The sequence below is a fragment of the Eptatretus burgeri genome, chromosome 2 (assembly GCF_056783735.1).
Source record: "Eptatretus burgeri isolate ZD-2024b chromosome 2, Ebu_testis_v1, whole genome shotgun sequence".
Taxonomy (NCBI): domain Eukaryota; kingdom Metazoa; phylum Chordata; class Myxini; order Myxiniformes; family Myxinidae; genus Eptatretus; species Eptatretus burgeri.
In genome coordinates, this window is record NC_140962.1 from 33,975,489 (window position 1) to 33,988,125 (window position 12,637).

Sequence of the window (12,637 nt, forward strand, 5' to 3'; positions counted from 1 at the left end):
TTTCAATAGCAGCACATGGTGCGAAGAGATTCAAATTAAGTGAAATATACCTGGATGGCATGAAATTTGTGTGGACATATCGATGATGTACAGTGCCTTGAGAATGTATTCACAGCCCTTGACTTTTGTCACGTTTTTTTTTTGTGTTACAGCCTGAATTTCTAATGGATTAAATTTAATTTTTTGGCACTGATCTGCACTAAATACCCCATAATGCCAAAGTGAAAACAAGTTTGTAGAAATGTTTCCTACAAATGAATTAATCATGAAAAGCTAAAAATGTCTTGTCAATAAGTATTCAACCCCTTTGCTCTGACACTCCAAATTGAGCTCAGGTGAATCCAATTTCCTTTGATTATCCTTGAGATGTCACCACGACATGCGGAGTCCACCTGTGGCCAATTCAATTGATTGGACATGATTTCGAAAGAAACACACCTTTCTACATAAGGTCCCACAATTGACAGTGTATGTCAAAGCAGGAACTTTTCGGATCATTGGTATCTCTCGTGATGACGCCGAGTCTATGGGCCTCTCACTCTCTTACAGGAGGCAGGTCGGTGGTCTTTCTGTCTTCTACCACCTCCTCTCCGGCCTTGCCCCCCCTCCCCCTGCTCTTTCTGCGCTCTGCCCCCCCCCCCATATATTTCTGCAGGGCGCTCAAGGTCCACCAGTAAACCCCCTTATGGTGAAACTACCGAAATTAAGAATCATTGCTCACCTTCATTCTTTCGTTCCTCTTTTTTTTTTTTTTCCTGCCTCTGCAACAAACTCCCACACTCTCTTCAATCCCATTCCTCCATCCAGGTCTTCAAAACAGCTGTTCACCACCACCTCTTATCGTCCCCCATCCAAACTCTCGATCTTTTCTACCCCCGTTAATCCACCCAAAACCCACCTCCTTCAAATTCCCCTTTTTTCCTTCCTGAAAGTTCCTATAGTACCATCTTGTTTACCCCATGCACCCCACCCCATCCATTTCCCTTCCACAGATCTCCTATTGTCGCTGTTCCCCACTTTTGTGCTTCCCTCTCCCGCCCCTCTTGTCTCCTGCCTTGTAAAATGTTCTTTGAGTTAGCTATTACACAAGCCTTGACGTAGTATCCAAAAAAACAACAACTCTACCATGAAGGACAAGGAACTGTCCATGGAACTCCGAGATAGAATTGTGAGGAGGTATAGATCTGGGGAAGGGAATAAAACAATTTCTAGTGTTGAAAGTTCCCAAGAGAGAGCTCCATCATTAGGAAATGCAAAGAATATGGAACTACCCAGTCTCTTCCTGGAGTTGGCCATCTGACCAAACTAAGCAACCGAACAAGAAAAATCTTGGTCAGGCAGGTGACCAAGAACCCAATGATCACGATGACAAAACTACCGAATTTATTGGCTGAGATGGGAGAACTTACCAGAAGGACAACAGTCTCTCTAGAACTTCACAAATCTAAGCCTCAAGGGAGAGTGGCCAGACAGAAGCCACTCCTGAGAAAAAAGGCACATGACAGTATGCCTGGAGTTTGTAAAAAGACACAGGAAAGACTATGAGAGCATGAGGAAAAAGATTCTGTGGTCTGATGAGATGAAAATTCAACTCTCTGGCCAGAATGTAAAGCGCCATGTCTGGCAGAAACTGAGCACAGCTCATCATCCATCCAACACCATCCCTACCATAAAGCATTGTGGTGGCAGCATCATGCTATGGGGATGCTTTTCAGTGGCAGGGACTGGGAGACTTGTTGTATGGCTTTTAGAAAGAAACAACGAGGCAGTTTGTATAGTGCTCACTAAGTGGTTTAAGCACTCAAGCAAAGCAAGCACTCCAACAAAACAGTTGATAAGGTCTTGGCAAGCGATTCTTGATTGCCGATCGGTCATATAACCCATGCACGTGGAGACGCCCGGAATGTCAAGCAATGTCCGAATTGGAGAAATGCACACTATTTTTTTTTTAGCAATCAGATCTGCTGCTGAAGTCAATTAAGAAGTTTAAACTTTGAAATTCGGCTGAGATTAAGAGATTCTAGATCTTATGGCATCTAAGGTTATAGCATGTGTGGAAATGAAATATAGCCAAAATCGCTGGCATCTCCGGGCGTTTGTAAGCATTGCAATGTATCCAGCGATTCGGAGGTATGATGGGCAGCCATTTGATGATATGAGTGAGGAAAGTGCAAGAAAAAACTTTATTGCTAACAAACTGTTGTAGCCTGTTCCAAATCAAGGCGTTGTTGAGCAGGCCAAAAGCAATGGCGAATTAACAATGGCCTCGGATACGCCTCGATTAAATATAATTAAAGAATACTTTTAATTATCTCCATAAGGGGTGTTTTAATTAACCCAAACACCCAATTTTTCACTCATTCACGACCTTGGAATTCCCTTCGTATGCATGTGAAGTTTGGGGCTGTGAGGTTTCATGGGTTTGTAGTTATGGAGAAGGCACGCACGCACGCACGCACGCACGCACACTGACATTTATTAGGATGTATATAATAAAACACATATGGATAGAAAGAAATATTTATTATACACATACAGTATTCCTAAATGTCGATTTTACACTCTGTGTAGTTGTTGATTGATATGTTCTACCGTATCTTAGCTATTTGCATTTAGTCAACTTCTCTCTGATAAAACCCCTGGTAAAGTTTTTTATTTTTTTTATTTTTTTTTTATTTATGTTTTTTATTTTCTTGTATTTGCATAGATAAGTCTAAGCTCATGGAGTGGAGAAATGACAGAGGGCATCTGATTCACAGACTGATGGAGAATCAAAGTGGAACACGGAGACAAAAATTATGCATTTGAGTGTATGAGCGGCATGAAGTAAAGGAACAAGAGGAGGTGGAGATAAGATCACCGAGAGTAGAAGATAGCACTGGTTGATAAGGTAGAAGTATGAGGTGATTATGGGCAGCACTCTTGAAGGACTGGAGGGAGAGGCATGAGGCAACAGACAGGAGTCAGTTCCACAACTGAAAAAAATAGATGAAGGAATAGAGGTGAGCATTCAGTTTTATAACTAGGTAGGGTAAATAGGTATAGTAATTCTGGAATAATGCATGAAATCTGTGTGGACTTGAGGAGGACAGAGATGTGAGAGGGTGGGAGGAGTGAAAATGAGGCACTAGAGGACTGAAAGTACACCACCTGCCTGCGGTGGGCGAGAAGCAGACCTATCAAGTTGGCATCCTGCCGAGAAATGCCAATACCAAAGAGCCTTGGACGCTATTCCTTCAACATGTCAAAACATCTTTGAACGAAGTGTTCAAAATGTTATAATAAAAAGGAAATTATGGAAGAGAGCGTCAAAAGGATTCACGGGTGTCCAGCCAAAATACAATGCTCCAATTACTATTCAAATGAAGAAAGATGATGATGTACAGGAAGGACTTTCTCATATGCATCCCTGGTATTCACCACTACTTTTCCAACCAAATTTTTTTTTAATGCATGGTTGAGGGCTTCCTGCATTCAAATTGTTCTACCTCTTTTATCACGAAATTGTCATCGGAAGAGCCAGATAATGATGATTAGTGCCAGAAATGATTCATGGTGATGGAGGAGATGTTAATGACTCGATCACTGATGATGTTAAAAAATACTGTGAAGATTTTGAAGAATAACCTGGCATGCCACAAAATTTGATTGACGGCTTATTGTGTCTTCCCGGAAGGGGTTTTCCAACTTTTAAATTCCGATTACTGACTGGTCCTTCTGTTCTTAAGGATTATGAGAACAAATAAAGTAATGTATGGTTGCAGAAGTTTTTTTTTTTTTTCCGCTGGTTTTATTGAAAATTAAAATGGCTAATTCTCAAAAGCTTAGCCTAGCGTGTTATGCACTAAGCCCTTAAATTAGTGATCACACCTTTACAAATTAGTGCCAGATTTTGCCAATTGTCAAATTTCCACTTTTTTGCCTGCAGATTCATGAATATTTTAGTTGAATGAAATGTTTTTTCCTTTGAATTTGTTAATATTATGCATTTTTATTTCTTCAAATCCCACTGGTATTTGTCTGATTTAAGCCTTATCTACATATTTCTGCATTAAAAAAACATTCATTATTTGCAATGAAGCATACATGGATCATGTAATTATATCTGCCGAGACTGTAGCTCATGACACAGTAGAATATAATCGAGGTGAAGGATGTGCGCTAAGCTTATCACATTTGCAAACAGCATGGTGAGATTTCCACTCTTCAATGTAGTAGAAATGTGTTTGGTTCTACAATGACTGGATGATGCTCCATCACAACACCTGGTTGATCAACATCTTGAGGTACCTCATAGTACTGCATTGCCTTGACAGAGATTCTATGCATGGCAGGCCATGATTAGAATGATACCTTCTGGTATTACACAAAAGTAGTGTAGTATGTGGTTACAATTCTTATGTTTACAATTCTACATCATCTGACACGATAGTGCAGATGTAGTGCCATTGCCTCTGAGCTGTCTCGCCTGGGTTCGATTCTCGGCATGATGATAAACCTGTCGGATTGGTGTCTGGCCAGTATGGCATGGCAACAATCAGTGTGCAGGCTCTCAAATGGACATTGAGTTTGGGACCAATCTCATAGCATTGATTTCTGGTGGATGTTAAATATCTTTTGCCAAAGACTAAATGAGCTTCAAGATAGCTGTTAACCACCATCTCAGTTCATTCCTCATCCATGATCTTTCCTACCCCCGTTAACTCTCTCCAAGCTCATTTCTTTCTGGGTTTCCAGTTTTTCCTTCCACGTCTGTGGTTGTATCCATCTTGTTCACCCCATGTGTCCTCCCCTTGCCCTCATTCTTCTCCACATACCTTATTTCCCACAAGTCTCCCACTATTTTGTCTTTCATCCCTGCTGTTTGCATGTCCCTCCCCCCTCTCTTTCTCTTGTACTTTTTGTTCTGTTTCATCCAGATCTGTTCTGTGCTCTCGCTCCTCCACAAGCTTCGACACTGTATACAAATTTTTTTTTATCACTGACATCCTGCCCAAGTTCCAAATTCCTGCCTATACCTGACCCCGAGAGGAGATGGGCACTACTGGGCCGATTCACCCATTGAAACACCAACATGGCATCCCAACGATTTGCTGGGGATCGTGAAATAGATATTACACAAGAAACTTCAGCGCAGGAGGAGGCTATTTGGTCCATTGTGCCTGTGCTGCACCAACCGAAGTTTAATCTCCCATCCACATATAAACTACTGACAAATCCTACCAATATCCCTAAACCTCTCTATCTCCAATGCATCAAGTTACCGACCTAATTTTCATTTAAACTTATCCACTGCCATGACCTTTCCAGGGAGACCATTCCATGCATTAACCACTCTCTGACTGAAAGACCCCTGCCTTAAAACTGCCCTAACTCATCTTCTTTACCCTCAAGCTATGGCCCCTGGTCCTCGCACTGTCTGCTGAAAAGCAGCACTTCACCTGTCTTGTCCACACCCTTCATTATTTTAAACATCTCTGTCCGAACCCCTCGTAATTGCCTCCTTTCTAATGTATAAAGTCTTATCTCCTTCAAACATTCCTCATTGCAGAGTATATCTTACCCTGGAATCAATCTCAATGCTGTGCCATCTCTATGGGAGCTATGTTCTTTCTCAGATGTGGAAACCAAAACTGTATACAATATTCTCGATGAGGCCTCACTAAATTCATATAAAAGTGTTAACACTACCTCTTTTAATTTATAATTTATCCCCTTTGAGTTGGCTTTACTATGGCTGTCTGGCACTGTGCGTTCTGCTCACCCACATACCTATTCCCACCCCCTGGTCATTCTCTTGTGGCATGCTCCAATAATGCCCCTTGTATCCCTATTTTCATCATTCTTCCCCATCTTCAGTACCTTACATTTCTTTATGTTGAACTGCATGTGCCAAACTTTTGCTCAATTTATTAAAGTATCTAGACTTTCCTGAATATGATCACTTCCACTTCTGCGATCCACCTTACCCCCAAGCTTTGTGTCATCTGCAAATTTACAAAGCAGATTCTTCACCCCACTTTCCAAATCGTTGATGTAAATTATGAATAATAATAATGGTCCCAGTACTGATCTTGAGGTACCCCACTACTTACTTCTTCCCAGGCAGACATCCTCCCACTCTTTAGTTCCGATCACTAAGGCAGTTTGCAATCCAATTAGCTCCCTGACCAGCCACATCACAAGCTCTCACCTTAGCTCACAACCCCCTATTTGGTACCTCATCAAATGCTTTCTGAAAGTCAAGATATACTTCATCCACTGCACTTCCCTTATCCACCTAGTCAGAAACTACCTTATGGAACTCCAATGGATTTGTGAAACCTTTGGTAAATCCATGCTGACTACCTTTAATCAGTTTGAAATTATTCAAATGGTTCCATATCCATTCCTTAATTAATATCTTCAACACCTTCCCCACAACTGAATTCAAGCTAATAGGTCTATAGTTCCCCCAATTCTCCTCTGGATCCTTTCTTAAATAATGGTGTTGCATTTGCTACTCTCCAATCCTCCGGTACCTGTCCTGACACCAACAAGCTGTTAAAGATATCCGTTAACATCTCGCTTTTCTGCTCTGTGATCCTCCGCAAAACTCTTCAATGCATATTTTCCGGCCCTGGAGCTTTATCATTCCTTAATTTTCCCAGCTGCTTCTTTATCTAATCTACTCCTACTTGGATATCTTTGAAAAAGCTCTTACTCACCCCCGAGATAGATCCTCTAACTATTGTTAGGTCCCCTGACTGTTCCCGTGTAAATGTAGAAGCAATAAAACTATTTAATAATTCTGTCATCTCGCACTCATCATCCACCAATTCTCCTTTGTTACTGGTATTCCTTAATGGGCCCACACTCTTCTTAACCCTTTCCTTACCCCTTAGATGCTTAAACAATGTCTTGCTGGTATGTTTTGATATGCTGTTGATGACAGTTCAACTCTCATAGACTGTCGTTCTAACTGCAGCATTTTTGCCTGCAAAGCCATATATCAGAGATATATTATTGAAAACAAGCTCAGTTACAATTACAAAATACCAATGGCAACAATGTCCCCACCTTCCAGGACACCTGAAGTAAGTTGTGCTGTTGTAACGTCCTTGCATGCATGTTGAAAATGGTGTGATCGACATTTGAACCAAATGCACTGCAACAAGAATTGCACTGTTCATAACATGAATATTTTTTATTTTTTTTGTGCAGTTGCAAATGTGCATTGCTTTGTAGCATTGACTCTTTTAGACTTCAAGGGCTCATGGGGGAGATTGTATACACTGTATATTCTAAGTAGCACAAGGACATTAGGAGAAATCAATGAACTTTTCCCTGAATTACAAGGACATTAGTATACAATGAACATATTAACAAGCTCGCTGTTTGGTCAAGTGGTTAAATAATTGTTTATTTCTCCACTGGCTCGTATGAGTTCCATTCCCTTGGCTGCTTGCTCTTGCCAAGTATAGCGAGTCTGTCCTGCAGGAGTTGATGGAGGCTTCCATTCTGCTGTGGACTGAAATAACTTGGTTTATGATTTTATTTTACAGTTTCAACACATTTCAACTATGTGGGATTTGTACCTGGAATACCAACATCATAACCTAAATGCTGAGATGAGATTACTACACATTCCAATCCAATGGACTCGGTCAACGATGCAGGATGGCGCATCTTGTGTTATTTTCAAACATATGTGAGCAATATGTTAGTAAAAAAATTAAAAAAGTAAAACAATATGTTAGCACAACAGGATTAAGTGAGGAGATTAAAGTGTGCAGCCAAGTGTATTGGTCAACACAGGGAGTTTGAGCGATGAAGATATTCTCTTTGACAATAATGTCTGTTCAGACTGCTCTTGTTCTCAATCCAGTTTCTTCATTTTCAGGATATTGTGAAATTGAGGTCATTCGGTACACAAGATGTCATGATAGATTATTGTATAACAGCAAAGGCTGTTGTTTCAAACGTTTTTCTCAGCTGGTGCAGAATCTGTGTGTTATTCGTGCGAACTTGTAAGGCATGCTATCTTCTTCGTTACCATAGTTATCTTTTTCTTACCTTAAAGTATAACATACTGCATATATACATCACATGCATGACGTTGCTGCACAAATGTACAATGCACAGCTAGTTTATTAAACAAGATGTGAATGTTTGCACCTGAATGTATTAAACTAGTGAACCTTTGAACAAAAAACAAGAAGTCATGCAGAGCACGATACTTGCAAAATCCATAAAACAAATTTGACCTCAAAAATAATTGGTGGTTGAATTCAATGACCAAAATGTGCAACTCCTCTTCAAATTTCAAGTGAATCGGATGAAAATTGACTATTTTAGAAATTTGGCCGATGTTGACCTCAAAAATAATTGGCTGGCTGAATTCAGTGACATGAAATATAAATCCTCTTCAAATTTCAAGTCAATCGGATGAAAATTGAGGATTTTCGAAATACAACCGTAGTTGTTGACCTTGGGCCTATGTTGACCTTTTGTTTGATGTTGACCTCAAATAATTGGCGATTTGAATTTGGTGACCTGCATTATAAATCCTCAAATTTCAAGTCAGTCGGATGAAAATTGAGGATTTTAGAAATCTCACGTACGTTGTTGACCTTATGTTGACCTTTTGACCTCAAAAACAATAGCCTTCTTCCTTATGACAAACTCTACCATGTGGTGAAGATCGGTTTTAAATTGTGACCTGCAGGCGACAGGCAGGCAGACAGACAGAGAACAACAAAATCATCTAACAAATATATTTGAAAAATCTTCGATTTTGCAAGTAACAAGTTCTCACGTATTGAACAACTGTGTTCAGATCATAAGATCTTCATAGCTATTGAGAAGTCCATCGCCATGAATGGATTTTTTTGCAGATGATACGTGATAGTTGGATGGGCCGAAGCACAAAATTACCCATTTAAATTAGGTTTAATGATTTATTCCTCTCTACCTTTGGAGCTGTGTTCTACGATAATATAATTAAATTTTTCATTAAAATATATCAGATCATTGTATTGTTTTTGAGGTGCACATGAGTTCAACTTTCCAAGATTATCTCATGCCTTACATAATATCATAAATCCTTTCCATTGGAGCTCTTTAAATGATAAACCTATTCATAGATGGTTGTTAATTGTCAGAGCTGGAATGGAGTGACTTCTGTCATCTCCGGTGTCAACAGTTAAATTTTCTATAGCAGCAATCAAACATTGATGCTTGTCTTCTCACAAACTTTTGAATTTATGAAGCAATTCAAATATACAATCCTTGAACAAAAAGAAAAAATACTGAATTCACTCCATTGTTGTGTGTTGCATCAGCACTTTGGTATTAAAGTTTGTTTTTTAACCTCAATTAAAATGAGTCACATGATGGTCACGTCATGAGGTATTATAAATTCTCGGTGTAGCAAAAAGATATGTTTGATGGACTGGTAGATATAGTGAAAATCTATTGTATACTGTGTGTGTCCTCCAAAACTCCAAAACCATGAAACCTAGCGGCCTGAAAATTTGCATGCATACTCAGGGAACTCCAATGAAGTGCAAGAGTGAAATTTGGGTGTTAGGGTTAATTAAAACACTCCTTATGAAGATAACTAACGGCCCTATTTAATTATCCTTTATCAAGGTGTTATCCTCGCTCAGCCCTCTGTCAGCTAGCTGCTGGGGTCTTAAATCACCATTTTGTTCAGCCTATTCAAACATGCCTTGCTTTGGCAACACGATCTACTCTCATGGACTAATTAAAGTATATAATAGAAATATGAAATCCTATTTTGAAAATCGGATCTGATGGACGAAATAAATTTTGAAATCTGGAGATATGGGTGGGATAGAAATCCCTATCCCACCCATATCCCTCTCCCTCTCTTCCCTCCTTCCTCTCTCTTTCCTGTATCCTTTCCCTCCCACCTCTCCCTCTTTCTTGCCCTCCTCCCCCCCCCAATATTCCCATTATTCCAATCAGCAAAGCGTTGTATTTAATGTATATGATGTGCTGTATTTGATGTATATGCTATACATGTGTGTGTATGTATGTGTATATATATCTTCTTCTTCTTCTTCTTTCGGCTGCTCCCGTGAGGGGTCGCCACAGCGGATCATCCGTATGATCCGCATAGTGATTTGGCACATGTTTTACGCCGGATGCCCTTCCTGACGCAACCCTGGTCGCCTCTTACGACACAGGGATAAGGTACACCTATTTTAACCGGGGTATACACGGCCCAGTATACTGGTACTCATTTCACCGACCTCGGAAGGATGACAGGCTGAGTCAACCCCCTGGTGTATTAATTCAGTGGCCCAACGGGGCTTGAACTCAGGACCTCTTGGATCCCAAGCCGCTGCCCTAACCACTGCGCCAACACCAGGCTCGTATGTGTATATATATATATATATATATATATATATATATATATATATATATATATATATATATATATATATATATATATATATATATATATATATATATATATATATATATATATATATATATATATATATATATATATATATATATATATATATATATATATCTTCATACATGAGTGTGAAAAGCACTCTGCTGATGATCCCCATCGGACACAGTCCACACCAAAACGTTGCCTCCAATGCAGAGTCTTTGGCCCGGTGAGTCTGTCAACTGGTGTGCGCTGTTGTGGACCTGTGTGTGTGTGTGTGTGTGTGTGTGTGTGTGTGTGTGTGTGTGTGTGTGTGTGTGTGTGTGTGTTTTGTTATGGGCCGGCGGGGTCGGGTGAGAAGACCACTCGGTGGGGGAAGCAACGTCGATTCCCACCAGACTCCTCGGAATTGTCTGCCGTCGCTCACGGATAATTCCGTGACGCGGCGGGTCACTTAACCGACCGTGGACGCCAATAACTCAACCGCGTGACCTAGGGTCTTCCCGATATGGAATTGGGTTACCGAGTTAACCACCAGGGAACCATGCCCTCGGTACGCCTTGTCCGAACCGGATCGGATGCAGCCGAGCGACACTGTCAAGGACGTACCGGCTAGAAGGAACGGACCGTTGGGAATAAAGACCCGGCTAAACCTGGATTGGACCAATGAGAGAAAAGACAATGGCGAGCTGGGAACATTTCTACAACAATTATTTATTAACAGCAAGCGAGGAAAAGCATTTGGCATAACAAAGGTTTATTGGGTATGTAACGCAGGGAAAGAGGAGAGGGGTGTGGGGGGTGTGAGAATTATACAAGCAACTTACCAAAGCAGACACAGTGCAGACTTGACATGAGATTATTCACAGTAACAACAATAAAAGATTTTCTGCAGGCTTACCTCACAGACAAGTACCAGCACACTCATATACACACAGAAAAAGAAACACCAATGAAGAAAAGGACTTTTGCAGCCAGGGAGGGAGAGGATTGAGGCTATAGTTCTCGGTAACTGGGTGTTTCGGGGAGGGATGCTTCGTGGTGCGGCACCCGACAATAGCCACGTCGCTCTGGCCACAGCTGCACGTGTGGAGATCATTGTCCGAACAGGAGGAGTTTGAATGGAGAAGGGAGGAGTCCAGTGGGCGACGGTGGAGCAGTAGGCGGGACTAGGCAGGAGGCGGTTCGTCAAGGACAGGAGACAGCGTGAAACGCACACGCTCCCATGAATTCCTCAATTCCTTCTTCACACGGAGGATTTCTCCGTGTTTTATAGAGCCTGAGGTTCGGGGAGGGGCCATGCCGAATCTGACTTCATCGTCCGAGTCGGACATTCCGACTGGCTCTGACCCCTCACATGGTCCGCCTTCCTGGGCTGGGCTTCGGCCAGACGCCGGTACACTCCGCCCACCTGGGTGCTAAGCGTACCTGACTCACCGCCCATGTCTGGTTTGAAGTCGACGGTGGAAGCTAGAAAAGCGCTTGTCCAGCCCAAAGTGCACGTCAGGATTTTTGCTCAGGAGTGATCGTTGAGGAGGGTGCCGTGGGTCGTCACGCTATGGTAAGCGAGACGAGGGTATCAAGCGAGGCAGAAGGCACCGTTGGAAAGAAAAGGTGGGAATAAAATAAAAGGGAAAAATGATTTAATAACCGAACGATCGCCCATCACAACGCACTCCCTGCTGTCCCGCTAGACAAAAGGTAGGGATCTAATTACACGTACACTCATGGGATAACTATCTTGGGACACCTATCTGTTGTTTGCTTGCGGTTCCGAGAACCGCAACAATATATACATATACTAGGATATATGTATGTATGTATGTATGTGTGTGTATATATATATGTATATATATATATATATATATATATATATATATATATATATATATATATATATATATATATATATATATATATAAAAGATGTGTTAAAAAAAGTATCCAACCTTAATTTTTCGTGCGTAAACAAATGAAGCTAGGGAGGCATGGTTTGGTGCACGTATGTAGGCGATCCTAATCCGTATGCGTGAATATTTTCACGCTTGCAGAAGCTGTCAGTCACCGACAGACCGCCGATGAGTGAGGAAGTGTAAGTGAGCGCTGTCGGATTTTCGTTTTTGACAAAATGACGGATCACTGTGGTCTCATCGCCAGTGATCACTGTGTTGAAGATATGCGAAATCTTCAGTTGAGTTGAGATAAAAATCAGTTGAGATACCCAGCT

At 41.2% G+C, this 12,637-nt stretch overlaps 1 protein-coding gene across 2 annotated transcripts in view; it reads left to right on the forward strand.

The window, feature by feature from the left end:
• Window positions 1–12,637, forward strand: part of LOC147031777 (ras-related protein M-Ras-like) — a 787,730-nt gene that overhangs the window by 68,059 nt on the left and 707,034 nt on the right. The window lies entirely within an intron of this gene.